The following is a 16,822-nucleotide window of genomic DNA, read 5'->3' as shown; positions in this document are numbered from 1 at the left end:
CACCACTCTGCAGGGTCGTCCCACCCTTCGTGCGGCTGTGTAGCTGAGTTGGCCAGTAGAGTACGTTCCAGCTCCCAGGCCTAGGTTTCTGACCCTTTGACCCGTGGAGCCCCCGTTCCCCCTCCTTCTCGCCCTAGATCCTATAAAGGAGGCTGTACGGTTGGGAGTGAGAGATCCCAACAAACCCTTAATAGAAAAGCCACACACACAAACCACTTTCTTCTCTTCCCTCCCCTTCCTCTCCGCCGGTTGATACAAAGCCTCGAATGACCAAAGGGAGGGAGAGGCCCATCAGGGCTGCAAGGATCGAGGTTACCGAGTGCCCCAAAACTCGGGGCTCGCAGACACGCACCCTAGGCTCTTCACCCCTGGTCACCGTGCCTCTGGCCCAGACCTCCTTCCTGGAGCGCTGAGGCCTCTCAGGGGAGAAGGGGGAAGCGTCGGCAGACCGGCTGGCCTGTGTCTGTGAGGGGAGGGGGGAGGGAGGGAAAGGCGGGGTGGCGGGGAACCCAGCGAGAGAAGTTTCCACCACGCTCTGGTCGGCTTCTGCCAAAATCCCCGGGCCCCTCCCCGCCCGCACCGCCTTCCGTTGCCACCACAAGTTTGGTTTAACGAGAGCTCGGGACAAAAGCAAACGTTTTCTATAGACCCGGAAAACAAAGGGGAAAGAGACGCGCGGGGCCGCCGAGAAGCCGCTGCTAGCGTAATGGTGTCGGGCCGACAGCAGAGCATTAGAACTGCAAAAGCCGCGCGGGCGGGAGGAAGTGCGAGGCGGGAGGCGGGAGCGCGGGGAGGGCGGGCGGGGGAGGGGCGCTGCGCCATGTTTCCGTGTCACCCGCCGAGTCGCCGGCGCTGGACTCGGCCGCCGGCTCCCGCCTGCCTCCGTAACAGCAGAAAGCGTGCGATTAGCAGCCAGACAGGCGGGGACTCCGGGCCCGCGGGGCCGCCGCACACGCCGCCCGCGGCCCGGGCCTGCGCCCCCCCGCCCGCCGGGTAATCATCCTCCTCGCTGCAGCGCTGTGTGCACTCTCATTAGAGCAAGGAGGCTTTTCTCTGCGCACTCGCTCGGCCCCCGCTGGCAAAACAACGCCTTCCCCGGCCGGGCCCAGGGCCAGGAGCGCCAGGGAGGGCGGAACGGGGGAGGGGGGGCGGTGAGGCAGGGCAAGCAGCGCAGGTCATCTCGGCTGCCCGATCTTCTCCGGGCACGGAGAAGATGCGGAAGGTCTATCCGCCCTCCCCACGCTGAGTGGCAAAGTCCGAACCCCATACCAGCCCCTTCGGGGGAGGGGAAGGAGGTGCGGGTGCCGCCATGACCTACTCTCGTCCCTCGCCGGAGGCTAGAGTCGGGGCCGAGGGGAGATGAGTGTGTCTGGTTTGGAGAGCGGGGGCGGACACCGGGAAGGCTCCCAAAACAGGTTTTGCCCCATCTGCCTTGCGAACGACCTCTTAAGGACAGAAGTCGGATCCCAGGGGTGGTGGCCCTTCGATCCCCCGGAGACCCGAACCCCCAGGCTTCGAGCGTGATCGCATAGAAGGGATGGGAGATGGGGGCGGCCGAGACGCGGCTGCGCCTGGCCCAGAGCTTCGGAGCCCCGTGCTCTCCTCCGCGATCTCTGCACACAACAGTAGGCAGCCTCTCTCGGCACCACGCGCCCAGCTGCAGGGCCCCGGGAGCAGGTGTTCCTGCCCGGTCAGAGTGGCGTCTCCGAGCCCCTCCCGTCCCAGCTGCGGGGCTGGGATTGGGGGCGGGGTGCGGGGGGTCTTATGGCGGTCACCGAAGGAGGTCTCCCTGGACCGCGAGAAGGGTCCTCTGGGCTTAATTGGGGACGCCCCGGGGCGAGAGCGGCCGCCCGGGGCAGGAGGGATGGAGGGTGACGCGCGGCCATCCCTCGTCTGGAACAACCCTGGGGGCCAGCAGAGGCCGCTCGGGGCGGCGCGAGGGCTTCCGGTCCCGGTGACTGCGGCGGCGGCGGCGGCGGCGGCGGGGCGGCTGGGAAGTTCCCGGGGCGGCCGCGAGGAGCACCCTCCCCTGGCTGCTGCCTCCGCGCAGCTTTCGGAGCAGCGCCCTAGGAGCTTCTCGGCGTCCGGCAGCGCCGCTCTCGGCTGGAGCGGGGACGGGGGCTGCGGGGTGGTCCCGGCCCAGCCCCCCAGCGCGGAGGAGGAGGCGGGGGCCGGAGACCCCGCGGGAGCTGCGGCGCGCCTCCCTGCCCCCTCTTCTCGCCGCCGCGGCGGCCGCTGATATGGCGGGCACGTGAAGCGCAGCTCGGCGCCTCGGCGTCAGCCAGGGAGCGGCCTGCCCCGGCAGCTCGGCTTACTCGCCGGCCCAGGAACGCGGAACCGAGCCCGGCCGGGTCCCGCAGAGCCCGCGCCCCCGCCCCGCTCCCCGCTCGCTGCGGCCCCGCACCCCTCCCCGCCCGCGCCCGGCCTTGGGGCCGCGCCAGACGGCTCGCCCGAGGGGAACTCAGGCTGACTAATGGGACGCGTGTAGGCCTTACGTGAGGCCCGGCTGTCAGCGGATGCCCGCTCGCTCGGCGCCTACGCCGCGGCCAGGCTTTTCGGGGAAGGGCGAGAGGAGGGGTTTCCCCACTCGGCGGTTTCGGCTCCCCGGGGGACAATCCGGCCGCGGCTGGCCCCGGGCTGTGGGTCGCACAGCCTGGCCCGGAGGGGGCAGACTCGGTGTGCGAGCCCGGGATGGAGGGCGAGGTGGTGGGAGCCTAGGAGCTCTGAGCCCGAGATGAGCACTGTGGCTCAGCCACTCGGCCGGGGGCGCCCGCCTTAATGTTTGCGATCTGGAGCCAGCTCCTGGGCTGGGGGTAGTTTACAGGCTGCCCTGAGAGCCTGGAGTTCAATACCGAAACCTCCCTAAACAAATACAAAGTCTTACGGAAACCCCTTCGTGAAATATTTGTGCGGGGGTGGGGGGTGGGGAGGATTTTACGAAACTCCCCGAGAGTCCGGTTCGTCTGAGAGTTCTCGGGTTCTGGTGTGCATGATATGATAACCTTTTCCTTCCTTGATGGGGGACTGCAAAACCCAGCAGAGTGTCTTATCATTTCGCATTAACAACCACTTCGTGTCGACATAGGTCTATGGGCCTCCCAAATACACGAACTACCTGTTTAGCTTCAACACGCGAGCGCGATGGAGAAACACAACGCTGGTCAGTAACTAAGAGCAGAAAGCCGGGCTGCGAGCTTGAGGTCGGACGCAGAATAAACCCTCATCACGTATCCCTGGTTTTATTCAGCCTAATTACACTAGTAATCCTGCCTACCCCTCCATGAGAAAGCCTGAAACCCTGCAGTCGAGGTGCGACTTTTCCTGAGGAGCCCCGCGGTCGGGGAAGGGTTTGCTGGTGTAGAGGAGGTGGGTTTTAAATGTCACTTCCAAATGAAAATGCTTTCCTTCGGCCTCTCTCTCTCTCTCTTTCTTTCTTTCCTTTTTTTTTTTTTGATGCAGTTTTCGAAAGCATTTTTTCGAGATAAGAAGTGACCGATCAAAATCGCTGAGGGGAGGTTGTAAGCAGCCGCTTTGCCCCAGCTTAGCGTTATCTTATCTTTCACACTTGCATGGCGGAAAAAAAATTGGCTTATCTTTATCCCCACCCCCTTCTCGCCTTAATTGCTAAAAAACACTGGTGTGTTAAATGGGGAGGAAGGAGGTCTCCGGATTGTCAGTGGAAAAGTAAGATTCAAATTGTGGGTGCCTGGGGCGGGGGAGGGGGGAGAACAAGGATGGCAGGATTTTTATTCTTTCTTCCAGGCCTGTCTAGTACAACTAGAGGGTCCAGTCCAGAATGGAAACCTTCGATGGCCAGATTAAAAAAAAAAAAAAATTCTGGGGATGGCCTTGGGTGGTGTGGCTTTCCCTAGGCCCTGCTTTCTCGGTGCTACGTTTACCAGCCTTTCCTCCCCTTGTCTCAAAAGCTGGCGGTGGGTCTCGGGTTGAGGCCTCTCACTCTGCCTTCATTCCTCCTCCCCATACACATCCCCCTTTTGGGGAGGGGGATGCAAGACTGGGACGCATGGCCTGCTGGAAATCATTAAAATATATGCGAGTGTCTGCAAACACACACTTTTAAATCATGGCGTTTCCCCTCCACGCTGGTATATTTAAACTCCAGAGCGAGCTGGATCCCCTCCCTCTCTCTCAGTCGTTTGTCTGTGTCACCGACAGGCCGCTAATGGCCGGGCTTCCAGGCGCTGTGCATTATGCATTAGCCTCCTCCCTCCGCCGCACACAGAAGGTTCTGTCAGGCCTCGCAACACAAACCACCCAGCGCCCCCCTTCCCCCGCACTGACGGCCAGGGGCTGCGCGGCTGCTAACGCACTGGGCTCAGGGGATGGGGAGGGGCCCCTAGGGGCGAAGGCAGAGCAGAGTGGGCGGAGGGGGAATGGGAGCAGGTAAAAAGTGCCGTGGATCAGGCCGCGTGGAATCCCCTCCTGGCGCTGGCCCTGAGCTTTGCTCCGGCTGACCTTCCCCGAAGCCACCACCCGGGGCCACTCACCTCCGCGCCGGACTTTTCGGGGGCCTTACAGGTTTCTAGAGACAAATCAGCGCCGCACTTCCCTAAGCCGGGCCCTATTCCCTTTCTCCCTGAGGGAGAGGCTGGTGGAGCCTTCCAGATCCCTCCAGTCCCCAGGTGATGCCCGCGAAGGGGCTGGGGCTCCGGGGGATGCATTTCCGCAGGGCTCCCCTGGGAGTGGAGGAGGGAAGCTGGATACAAAATGGCTGGGGAGGAAAGCCAGCCTGCTGGGTCCTCAACCAAGGAGTTGACAGTACTCCGCCCCCTTACCTCGCTGTTCCCACTCACTGCCCCCCACCCCACTGACCCCGGCCGGGTCAAATAGGAGCGGGAGGCCCACTTGCTAAGTAAGCAGCTGGGGCGGCTTTCGGCGTCCGGGTTTATCTGCGGGAGCATCCACCCCGCGCCCCAGCTTTGAGGGCTCTTAAGCCAGGGCCAGATGGAGTTCAACACAAGGCCTCCTTGAAGCCTCCCGGTATTTATGCTCATTAGGCTGACACCTATCAACTCAGCGAACCCCTCAGTGTAAACCAAAGGGCAGCTCACTCAGGGGTGCCTGAGTTGGAGGACCCCAGAGCCTGCCACTAATAAAGCCCACACCAGAAATTGCAAGAGGCATTTAGTTGGTGCTATCATGCTGGGCCTGCCTCTTGGACCCTCCTCCCTGAAACGCCCAATGACCCCTCAAAGGCTAGGCAGAAAGAACAGCCATCTTCAACCTGGGGACCCCTAAGTCTAGGAGACTTCTGCACGGAAAGCAGCTACCTTTAGATGTTTCCAGATGACTGAACTCCCCGGAACAAGGATGCCCTGTGCTTGGACTGGGTGTGCTAGTGAATCTTCCGGGGCTGCTAGGTAAGCCCAGAGTTCTTTCACAAAGAATCAGTGAAGACTGTTAGTATGTGTTGTTGAAAATAGTTACTGTTAAGAGGCTGCCTCATACCATATGAAGTGAAAATACATTATCTGTGATCACCCAGATCCCACCTATCACAATAATCAGCGGCATAAATGTGAGAACAGTCTCTGAAGAGCATAACCAGGGGCCTACAGAGCCTTGTGCTTTAGATCCTATGCATAGGTTACAAATGAACTGTGCCCACAATGCTGGAACCCCAGGGTCCCCCAAATATCAGGTAAGGACCTCATCATGGGATGTGTGGTTTTTCCCCCAGACTTGGGCAGTGGTTGATGGTGTTGAAGGGGTCCTGGCAGGTCTTGCACAATCAGCCTGGGTCAAAAAGTCTGGCCAGGCTCCAGGCCTGCTCCCTGAGGCACCAACCTGCTTGCCTAGTTGCGGAGGTGGGGTCGAATCTGCACCAGAAGAGTGCCTGAGAGCCCGAGGTCGAACCATATATTCTAACCAGGACAGACTTTCCAAGGGGACAAGAGGCAGGTAGGAGAGGGTTAGCCCCGCGCCTCTCCTTTAGGATCTCGTTTCTTTCTCCACTGCCCATGCTGCCTCCCCTCCCTTGCGATCACTCACGGCCTCTCTCTGCCTCCTCCTCTGCTTTCATTGAAATCCTCCCGTTGCTGAGCGCTGGGTATAGCGGCCTGACCCCCAGGTCAGCTCCCAGGGGACTCCTAGGAGGGCAGGGGAAGAGGGAGCCCTGGAAGGCCACGGCTGCATTACACTCTGCTGGCTCCAAGGTGTCCCCAGCACCTGGAGTCCCTTCCTGAATGGGGGACGCAGGATGGGACTGCCCTGTGTGAGCTTTCTCCTCCTCCACCCTGGAACAATTCCAACTACCCAGGCCAATAGGTGTAAACTCCCAACCCTTCCCTGCCTTAGAGCACCTCCGGAAAATCTCACATTTTAATTCCCAGTGAGTCACGAACCACCTTCCCCACATACACACTCGTGCCTCTTAGGACTCCCTTAATAAGATATTTTTAAAATCCCACGGAGTTGGAAAATGTATCCCTCAGAGATGGAAGAAAACCCTTTAATCCCACCAGCCCGCACGGGGATACCAGGGAGGCTCGGCTCCTTAAAAAAAGTCGGGCGGGGAGGTTTGCGGGTGGTGAACGCTGCAAATTACGTCAAAGGCGAATTTACTGGCCTGTTTGTCTCCAGCATCAAATTTCTCCCACAGTCAGCCCTCCTCGCGGCCCCCTCGAATTTACAGCACCACAACCCCCCCCCCCAATTCATTTTAACTCTAGGACTTTTAAAGTTAGACAAACAGGCCCCTTTGTCAGCAGCCCCAGGAGGCCACAGGGTTCTGAGAGGCTGCAGGCTCCGCGTCTCGCTTAGTTCCTGGATTTTCCAAAAGTTCTGGACGGTTACATGCAACTCCGGGAAAAGCCTGTGCCTGGGGGGAGAGTTGGGGAGGCATGGGAAGGGGAGAGAAGGTGGCCGGGCATGGTGCCAGGGTCTCTGCGGCGGCCTAACCGAGCCGGAAGAGCCTGGCACGGTTCCACACTCACCCAGGCCAGCTCTGCTCTCCTGCGTGGCCCACAGTGGCACGGCGGCCTCCTTGCCTGGAACCACGTTCAGAGACTTTCCCCACAAATACCCAACTTCAGCCTTCCCAGTTATTTTAGACTTGTTTTGAATAAAAGGAGTCGCTTCAAAAAGAAATGTTGCTACAACACACAACCAGAGGCCTTCTCTCCAGCTGTGTCTGTAACTCGCATGCGTTCAGTCTAATAACTTTTAATGTCTGGCCCTAAAATGTCTTTATAAAAAATAGCTTTACAGCATAATAGTCCAGGTGTCTTTCTGCTTGTTACCGGAGATTAAAAAAATGTGTGGGTTAGCTTTCAGAGACATCCACCTCCAGAAAGACCGGGAAGAAAAAGGCGTGCATGCCATTATGCAGGCACGGGTCCTGGAAGTGGTGGCGGCCCAGCAGGGCTGGGCACTGTTCTCAGGGGGCACTTGCCCGCCTGTCTTTTACATCAGTTGTTATAAGCAGCTCTGGAGCATGAAGATTTAATTCGGCCCGAAGTTTCGGGTTTCAAACGGTAGAGATGTTTCACTTCTGCTTTGAAAGGGGCTCTTTTTATAACTATGTACTGAGAACTAAAACAGAATAAATAACATCGCACCTAACACCAGTCCCGCAGTCAGTATTAAGTCTAATTTTTGAAAGGGCTCTGCTAGCTAGAGCTGATTTTGGCCTTGACCTTGACTTCGTAATCAACTTGAGATGCTTTTGATTATTTTTGGCATGGAGACACTCCAGGATATTTTAAAACTTTCCGTGTGGATTTACAAGCTACCTCCATTTCGGATTGATGTTCTCATCGAGCCTGCACCATCTTGTCCTTAGGCAGAAAGAGACTTCCCCCACCCTCAGCATAAAAAGACTCTAGCGAAGAGCCCCAGTAGGATCACCTTTTGCCGTGAGGTCCAGGCCCCCGGTCTGGGTGCGGCTAGGCCGGAACACCCCTCCCCCACTCCCACCCCTTCCCGCCAGCTTCACGAACTGGGGCTTCACGGCTCGCCCTAGAGGCTCTGCGCTCCAGGGAGGCCGGAACCTCGCCTCTCCGCCTCCCCCTCCCGTCCGCCGGCCCCCGCCCTCCCCCCGCGGCCAGCGCCGCGCGGGGTGCGCTGGAGAAGCTCAATACGTGTCAATTGAATTGAACTGCTGCGGGCGCAGGCTGTACGCCGCCGCCGAGCACCGATCAGCAAGACGTTACCGAGTGGAAATTTATGGGGCGAACGGTGTAAGCCAAAAGTTGCTCCCTGCCAAGGAAAATAAAACGCGGGAGATAATCTCCCGAGGCCGGGGTGAGGGGCCAGGACGGAGCCTCCAACCATCAGAGGTGCAGACTACGAAAATATCCGTGAACGGGGGAGAAATTCTGGCGGATCTCCGCTCCCCTGCCGCCCCCACCCCCGCTTCCTTGTGCCCCACGGACTGCCTTCCCCACCTCACGCCCCCACCCCCGCCTCTCCAAACAATTCCCACACAATTGAAACGTCCGGGGAACTCGAGTGCGGAGTTCGGGCGAAACGGCCACCGGGGCCCGGCGCGGTGTTTCCAGGTAGCTCTGGACACCAGAATGGGCCAGGGCTCCTCTCGCAGGAAGGGGCGACCCAGGGCGAGGGTGGGCGCCGACGCGCACTCGCCGGGCTCTGCCGGGTCTCGGAGGGGACGCGCGAGCGGGAGAGCGCAGTGCTGGTGGCGAGAGGAGGCAGCGGTGGCTGCCGCTGGGGTTTGACAGCTTTGGCTGCGCAGAGTGCGAGGCGCTTTATGGTAATTGCGGTCCTCCACTGGCCTTCTGGGTAGCGAGGGGAGTCTCGGCGCGCGGCGGGGAGAGCCGCCCCCGCCGCCCCCCATCCCCTCCGCTCAGGATCAGCGGGCCGCCCTCGCCACCGCCGCCCGAGCGGGTCTCCAGCTCGCCCAGGACGCGCGCCCGGGCCGGGTGTGCGCAGCCAACTCGGTCCGAGCGGGGGAGGGGAGGGCAAGGGGCGAGGTGGGGAGCCACCCAAGTGGTCCCGGCTACGGACCCAGAAAGGCGAAACGCGCCCGGCCGGGAGTCGATGACGGCTGGGGAAACTCGGGCAAACCTTTCCTAGGGAATCACCCCTCCGCAACCCCACCGCCGAGGCGCCGCAACGGAGGGTGAGCGGAGGCTGGGGGAGCTCAAACTTGCGAGAGCTGGAGGCGGCGGCGGCGGGCGGGCGGCTGTCGCCCGAGCGCTGCGCCTGCGGGGGGAGGGGAGGCGGCTGCTGGGAGGGAGGGAGGGAGGGAGGGCGGGCGGAGGGAGGGGGAGGAGGAAGAGGAGGGAACGGAGGAGGGGGACGCGTTGGGATCGCGGCGTGCGGCGGCAGACGGAGCCCGGGCTCCCAGCGGCAAGGTGAGGTAGAGCTACGCTCCTCGCTGAACGCGGGCCGAGCTCGGCGGCTGCGGGGGAGACGCGCCGGAGCCCAGACCGCGACCGAGAGCGGGAGCGAGGCGGGCGGCGGCGGCGGCGGAGGGGGAGCCCGCGAGCCGCCGGGCGGGGAGCCCAAGCCGCGCTGTCGCCGCGCAGGGACGACTTGGCCAACACACACACACACACACACACACGCACTCGCACACTCACATACACCCAGCCCGAGCGGGCGCTCGCGGCGATCCGTCAACATGGCGCTGGGGCTCCTGCCCGAGCGCGGGCGGCAGCAGCGGCAGCGCGGGAGCTGCTGAGCCCGGCCGAGCCCGGCCCAGCCCCGGGAGCCCGGAGGATCGCGCGGGGCTGTCGCCACCTGCCCGGAGGCTTTGAGCCCGCCCCGCCCCGCCCCGCCCCCACCCGGCCCAGAGCCCACCCCTCGGCGGGGCCGACCCCGAGGGCAGCCGGCTGGCAGCAGACGGCGAAGGAGACGAGCGAGCGCGGCACCGCGAGCGGGCTGCGGGCAGCCGGGGACGGCAAACTTTGCTGCTCGCCGCGCTTCCCCGGCCCGGCTCCTTCTCCGCTAGCTAACGTCGCCACCCCACTTTGCTTCAGCCCCGCACACCTCTCCCCACCCAGCCATCCGCCCCTCGCTCCTCGCCGCCTCGACTCTGCTCGCGGAGGAGGTGGGGGGGGGGGAGGAAAACTTCAAAGCGCCAGATCGCAGGCTCCCTGCCTACTCCCCGGCCGGGGATTTCAGGTCAGTGCTCGGAACACCTTTCCCCGGGGAGGCAGGCAGCGCGGGCGGCGGGCGGGCGGGCGCGCCGCGAGCTGCAGTCGGTCCCCTCCCTTGGGGCCCCCGCCCGCAGCGGGTCGCTCCTCCGATTCTCTCGTGTACCCCGTGGAGCTCGAAGCTTTCGCTTCGCGCGTCCCTTCGGCTGCTTGGCTCGGTTTCGTTTTATCTCCTAAATGTAAGTTATTAAAAATGCAGCCACCCTAAGCGGCCCCGCGTGGGCCCCGGGGAGGGAGGGGCGCGGCGAGGGGGCCTGCCGCCTCCCCGGGGGCCGGGAGGAGAGCAGGGAGTTCGCGGAGTGGAAGTTTGCAGCCCGTGTGTGTCTGTGCGCGGGAGCGCGGTCGCCGCTGAGCGCCGCGAGTCGGGCGCAGGAGGGGGGGGTTCTGGGCTGGAAGCTGGGAAGCTAGGTTCGGCGTTAGCTCGCGAGCAGGAAGGGGAGGGCGGCGGGTTCCCGTCTGCTTTCTTTTTCGACTCGGGAAAGAACTGTAAAAACCCCCAGCCGCCGCCGCCGCCTGGTCTCGCCTCTCCAGGGGCCGGTCGTTCCTCCTAGTGGAACGACGGCGTGTGCGTGCGCGAGGGTGTGTGGCGGGCGCCCCGGGCCGAGCCGAGCTCGACCTGCTGCCGCCGCCGCCGCTGCGCAGCTCAGGAGGGGAGTCCCAGGTTTTTCCTTGGCTTGCCCCAAAGCTCGAATCACGTGGATTAAAAAAAGGGGGGGGGTAGAAACTACTAGGAAATCGAGCCGAGCGAGGGGTTCCGACTCGTCCCGCCCGCCCGCCAGGTCAGACGCTTTGTTTTTTAAATGTTCTTGTGAAATTACAATCCGCGACTCCCTCCCACTCCCACGCTCTCCCCGATGTTGCGGGGTAGGTTTTAAGTTGGGAGCCCGGGGCGGGGGGGCCAGAGAGGTTGGGGATAGAATGTACGGGGGCGGCGGCGGGAAGGGAGGGCGCGGACGGCTGGTGGGGGGGCGCGAGAGACCGGGGCCCTCCACTGGGCAGCGGGGAGTCTGGTGGGGAAGCTGTTTGGGCGTGTGCGTGTCTGCGGCCGGAGGAAGTTGGTCCCACTCGGAGGGCGTGCGGCGCAGAGGCTAAAGGCGAAGAGGAACTTGCGCACCCGGGCGCGATCCTCGGCCGAGGCGGGGAGGGCGAGGCGCCGCCGCGCCGCGGGGCCCGCGCTCGGAGCAGGCTGGCCGCCGCGCCGCAGAGCCTCCGCCAACTCGGGGGCTCAGGGCGGCGGCGACGTACGCCTGCTGTTTACCAAGCAAGCCCTGGGGCGCTGTGTGCGGAGTAGGGCGGCTCGAGGCACGCGTGGTCCCGGCGGGCTTCCCGCCGTTCGCACTTTCGAGTGGGCACTTCCCCGGGTCCCCGAGACGGCGGAGTCTGGCCGCGTGTAGGCCGAGGCCGGGCGAGGCTTAATTTGCTGTTAATGAATCTTTTCCAGAAGTCCGCGATCTCCAGCTAGAGGCTGTGAGTGCCTGCGCGCGAGGGCGCGCGCCGCCGGCGTCTGAAGGGTGGGGGTTGGGGGAATTGAAGAGCGAAGGAAGGGGGAGGGTTATGTGTATTTAAAAACAAACCTTAAAAAGAAACCAGCGCGCTTCAAATAGGTATTCTCACAGCCTCTCTGTGTCTAGACCAGACAGCTCAGGGTTTTAGCTGTTTTTTTCTTTTCTTTTCTTTTCTGTTTCTTTCTTTCTTTTTTCTTTTTCTTTCTTTCTTTTTTTTTTTTTTAAAGAAGGCGAGAGGAGGGGTAGTGGTATTCGGTGCTAGGGGTAGCCTCTTGTCGAAAAATCCTGAAAAATGGCCTAGAAGTGAAAACAGGGAGGAAATGGCCCACCCCAGAAGGTAGTGGGTGGCGAACGCAGACAGAGTTGGGTATTTCTAGCCATCTGACACTTCCTGTGGCACTGGAAACGGACACCGCGGGCCGAAATCAATCCTTACGAGGTGTTGGATTCGGTTTTGCCAGCGGAATTGCTTGTGTGGAAGGCATTTTAATTGTCGGCCTCGGAGACTTCTGTACGTGGGCACTTGGAGAATACGTTTGTTTCTCGACCCTTCCCACACCTATCCCGACCTGTTATCTGGTCTGGGCTTTGCAGTGTCGGTTTTCGTGTTTATTTTGGGCACGATTTCACCGCGTGGAGGGACTGGGGGCTGGGGGGGGTGGAGGAGATGGCGGTGATTAATGTGCCGTCCAGCTTTAACGTGAAGCTGGCCTTAAGTGTGCGGGTATCCGCCGCCCCTCGCCGGGATTGCCTGGGGTAGTGAGGGGAGCGCGCGGGGTTCGGGCGCCAGGCGCTCGGCAGGCAAGTCGGGGCTGGGGCTCGCACGGCCCCTGCGCTGTCCTTTGAGGCGCTGTCACCAGTAGGTGACTGAGAGTTAATTAGGAAGTGTTCTCCGGATCAATGGGCCGCACAGCTCATTAGCGATTCTCCCCAGCCCTTTGCAGGGCCGGCCGGGCCTCTGCCTCCCACACAGGCCGGGGCCCCGCGGCCCGGGCTTCGGAGAGCGCGGCTGGGAAGTGGGGAGGGACCGGCAGCGAGGGGCGGCGGAGAGGCTAGTGTAACTTCTCCCGGCTGCGCGCTGCGTGCGGCGCCGCGAGGCCCGCGCAGCCCGCTCTTTCTTCCTGCTCTTGGTCTCCTCGACTGTGTCTTTAACTCGCTCCTGCTCGCGTCGCAGCCTGGCTGCTCCTCCCCGCCTCCCTCGCCTATCTCTTGTTCTCTAAGCACGACGCCTGTGCTCCCCGCCCAGTTTGGGATTAGACAAGATAAAAATAGGACTGCCCAGCGCGCAGAGCTGTGACTGCCCCAGCAGCCGGGCTGGCGGGAGCGCCGGGGGCCGGGGCCAGGGCCGGCAAGATCCCGCGGTGCGCTCGGGGCGGCCCGCGCCCGGAGGCTCCCACCCCCGACCCCGCAGGCGCGGTCACGCTCCCCGGGCTCTGTCCGCTGGGTACCGTGCGAGCAGGGGGACCTGGGCAGGGTCTCCGCGCTCTCGCGGGTGTTGTTGGTGTGCCTGTGATAGATCGGTCTAGACAGGCATGCAGGCTCCCTCCCGGCTGAAGGACGGGAAGGGGGGGGCGGGCCGCGGAGGCGGCGGCAGACTCCCGTGAGCAGCGAGTGAGCGAGCAAGCCTGCGGGCCCAGCGAGCAGGGTGGAGGGAAGGCTGTGAGGATTTCTCTTAACCCTTTAAAGGCAGTGGGGGAGTGTGATGGGGGGTGGGGGGCAAAGTTCGTGGTAGAAATTCCTGGAGGCAGAGTACACCCCCCTCCCGGAGGGGGCGGGGCGGTAGTCTGGGCCTAGGGTTTTCCTTTCTCTTCTGTGCTTGCACGCTCACATCCTGGTGCATTGGACTCGATTCTTCGACAAACCAAACGCAGCTGCTAGATGATCTAGTTCGATCCAGGACTTCTCAACGGGAGAGGCGTGAACACACAGAGTGGGCACCCCTCACTTAAGGAACTGAGTTTGGGAGATGTAGAGCTAGACCTCCCAGAGAGAATTAGTGCAGATGATCTAGTAATGGGAAGGTCGGCTCAGAACCGTAGTGGGGTGGGGCTTCTGACCAAGACTGCTGCAAACGGAAGAATTGAGGCTGAAATGCCAGGCCAGTGGGTCCAGGTATGCGTTGGAGACAGCCAAGAAGTCCTTGAGTTGTCTGCATAAATAGATGCACTTTTAACCATGAACTTGTGGGGAGTTCGAATCAGGTATGTGCAAGGAGACGACCTCTAAACAGGAGTTGGGTAGGGATGTGTATGCACAGTCGTGGTGTCAGCCTTGGACGGGTCTAGAAATTTAAACTCAACTTTACAGACAGTGATCTAGTTATTTCTTAGAGGTCGAAATTGGTGGGGGTTACCCTATATATAAATAAATAATTAGTTAACACACCTGCCTCCTTCCTCATCCTCTTTCAGGGTTTGTGGTCCAGGGGATCCTCTAGTTATATTTAAACTGCAAACCCATGTTGGTCTAGCCTGGGAACGGGCCACACATTACTGGCAAAGCAAGAATGTAAGTAGTGGGGAGGTGTAGGCGCTAGACAGGAATGTTCAGATTAAGATGTGGGCCCAGATGACATGTGCTGAGACAAATCAAGACACTTGGGCTCCGATGCCCACATGGAACAAGAGATACAGAAGAGATAAAGAACTGGCCAAGAAGAATGTAAACACGGGTATGCAAATATGGGGATCTATAGTGATATTCTAAGAGAAAATCCCAGACTTTGTTGAGCTAGAAACTGGGGCAGAATTCTGTAAGTGCGTTCCAGAGACAAAAGCCCATTTAAAGGTGTGAAGAGGGTCACTTGGAAACACAAAAAGCATTCATATGCATACATCCATGCTTAGATACACAGGCTGAATGACAAAAACTCCTCCTTGGCCGAGGAAGACTTTCCTGCCGGGGCAGAACAGCTTGGGTGAGGAAGTGTGGGCTGCCCAACCACCTTCGTGCACTCCCTCGCAGGGAAAAAACTGTGTGGTAGGCTGGAGGTAAACTGAGGGCAAAGCGGCCTAGCTAAGGGTGGATGGCCCTTGCTCACTAACAGGACTTCTGGTTATAGTTTCTTCCCTTTCCGGGTAGGGAACAGGGCATGTGTGGAGCAGATAGGAGGATCTCTGAGAGATTTTGAGTTCTTGACCTTGAGTGGATGGATGGTAGAGGAAAAAGAGGAGTAGGTCGGTAGGAATAGATAAATGGGGGCCCTGCTCTGAAGTCCTGTTTGCTAATGTGGCTGTCAGCCTGGTGGATTGATAAAGATTGAACCGAAATAAGTGCGAAGTTCGGCCTCCGGGAGGAATAAAGAGGAGGTATGCTTTCATTTTGGTATGCTTTAATTTTTTTTTTTCCTTTTCTGGAGGAGACCTTGCGGGGTAGGGTGGATTAGCAGGCGCCTGTGTGACCCCCAGACGCTCACGTAAACCAGGCCAGGGTTGGGTTTGCCCGCGGCGTCGACTTGCCGCGGTCCCTCTTTGTCTGAGCCCAGCCGGGAATTCCAGCTTTTATTGGGAAGACCGCACTCGGGTGGAGCCCGCGCCGGGTCGGGCGGGGCAGGGCTGGGCTGGCGGGAGGCTCGCAGGCCGCTGTGCCGCCCCAACTCCGGGACGGTCCTCAGGAGCGCGAGGCAGCCCTGACAATGGCACCTCGGTGATTTCCTCGAGGGCGCCTGGCCCGGCGGAGCTAGCCAGGCCCGGTGGGGGCGGAGTCGGGTGGGAAACTCGAAGGTCCACTACAGCGGCCGAGCCCCACCCCTCCCTCCCGTGGGCCCCACCCCTCCCCCCGCCAGCCCGAGGCCGAAAGGAGCTCTGAAGGCCCTTTGTTAGGCCCCAGGGTCACACCCGTGCCCTGGGGGCCGCAGAGGGGCGGAGGGGCGGGAGAGCGGTGCTCTCGGCCAGAAAGGACCTTATCCTTGCTCCAAGGCCTCGGCCGCCCGCTCACAGGGTTCGGGTAGGGGAGGCCCAGGCCCAGGCCCGCCCTAGCTGCTTTGCGGGTGTGTATGGCCCTCAGGATTCCGTCTGTTTGCAGAGCAGGCTGTGCTGCTGGGGCCTAGGTGGCAGCGGCGGCGGGGTGAGAAAGCTGCTGGGGCAGGAGTGGACGGCTTTCTCAGGCTGCCCCCGCTGGTAGCCCAGCCGTCTTAGGCGTGAGTACTTGGCCGGAGACTTCACGCGGCCACCGGCCCGGCCCGACGGCTTTTTGCTGATTGTCCCCAACGTGTTTCCCCTAGAAGGAATATCTGACTTTGTGCTGGATGGGAATTAATGAACGATGCTTTTCCGCGATATTTCTGTAGAAGGCCCCCCTTTCCCATCCCAAGCTCATCTGTGCCTGTCCCCAGTCGAGGAGGTCTTCACTTGGTTATTTTTTTGAGCCATGTCTCCCCGAGCCAACCATCCCCTCCCCGCTCCCCCCCCCAGCACCCACGGGCTCAGCTCCCCTTGATTAGACTAGCGGGGGAAGTCCGCTGGAAGATCCTGACAGCATAAAATATAATTTGTGATCTAAAAGACAGTTTCCAGTATAATCTCATTATGCACCACAGACTCCCGGTGTTATTTTGTGGAAGGCGGACAATGATCAATTTACATTGACCCGGGGCTGGGCGAGCTTTTAGATGGTAATTGCCATATTGATTTGCATGCAAAAAGGAGACCTGCTAAAATTAAAGACCGGAAGCTAAATTAAACTAAATTTATTGTCTAGGTGCAAACCAGAGAAACTACTGGGGGAGGGGGTGAGTCAGGTCGGGGTGCCAGGGGCAGAGCAGGTGAAAGTCCCAGAGAGCTTCCAGAGGTCACGGATTGGGGAGCGATCTTTGCCCTTGTGATTTCATAATGTGAGGAGGGGGACTTGTTTAGGGTAGGGGGACCCAGCAGGAAAAAGTTATAAACAGGCACCGTCGCATTGAAGGCACTGGGGTCTTTTAATGCTAATAGTAACTGGCAAGGGGAGGAGAGGTTTATAGGGTTATAGGGGTCTTCCTGCACCATTTCCGGCAAGCCCCTATTTCTATTGTTCTGTCAGAGCGCTCGCAATCGTGCCAGGGACACCCAAAACTCTTGCAACTAAAGAGTTTTTTTTTTTTTAAAGAAGAAGCAGCAGCAGCAGCAGCAGCCCACGGCCCTTCCCGCCCCACTCCCTCCCCTCCCCCCTGCGTAAGTTCTGTCGGAGAGCGTGCGA

The 16,822-nt window shown here is 60.8% G+C and overlaps 1 protein-coding gene across 14 annotated transcripts in view; it reads left to right on the top strand.

Moving 5' to 3' along the window:
• BCOR (BCL6 corepressor) overlaps positions 1 to 16,822 on the top strand; it is a 121,565-nt gene that overhangs the window by 61,117 nt on the left and 43,626 nt on the right. For 5 of the 14 annotated variants that reach the window (XM_013057504.2, XM_013057505.2, XM_004754904.3 and 2 more), the window contains exon 1: positions 9,819 to 10,110. The exons of 1 other annotated variant lie outside the window; for it this stretch is intronic. The gene's annotated coding sequence lies outside the window, so the exon portion shown is untranslated. Of the gene's footprint in view, positions 1 to 9,249; positions 9,339 to 9,817; positions 10,111 to 10,192; positions 10,322 to 10,468; positions 10,922 to 11,342; positions 11,610 to 16,822 lie in introns of those variants that run through there. 8 more of the 14 variants (XM_013057499.2, XM_013057503.2, XM_004754907.3 and 5 more) reach the window with 6 other exon arrangements.

Source organism: Mustela putorius, unplaced genomic scaffold (assembly GCF_011764305.1).
Source record: "Mustela putorius furo isolate JIRA1106 unplaced genomic scaffold, ASM1176430v1.1 tig00003836_pilon_pilon_pilon, whole genome shotgun sequence".
NCBI lineage: Eukaryota > Metazoa > Chordata > Mammalia > Carnivora > Mustelidae > Mustela > Mustela putorius.
This window is presented reverse-complemented; position numbering and strand designations above follow the sequence as displayed.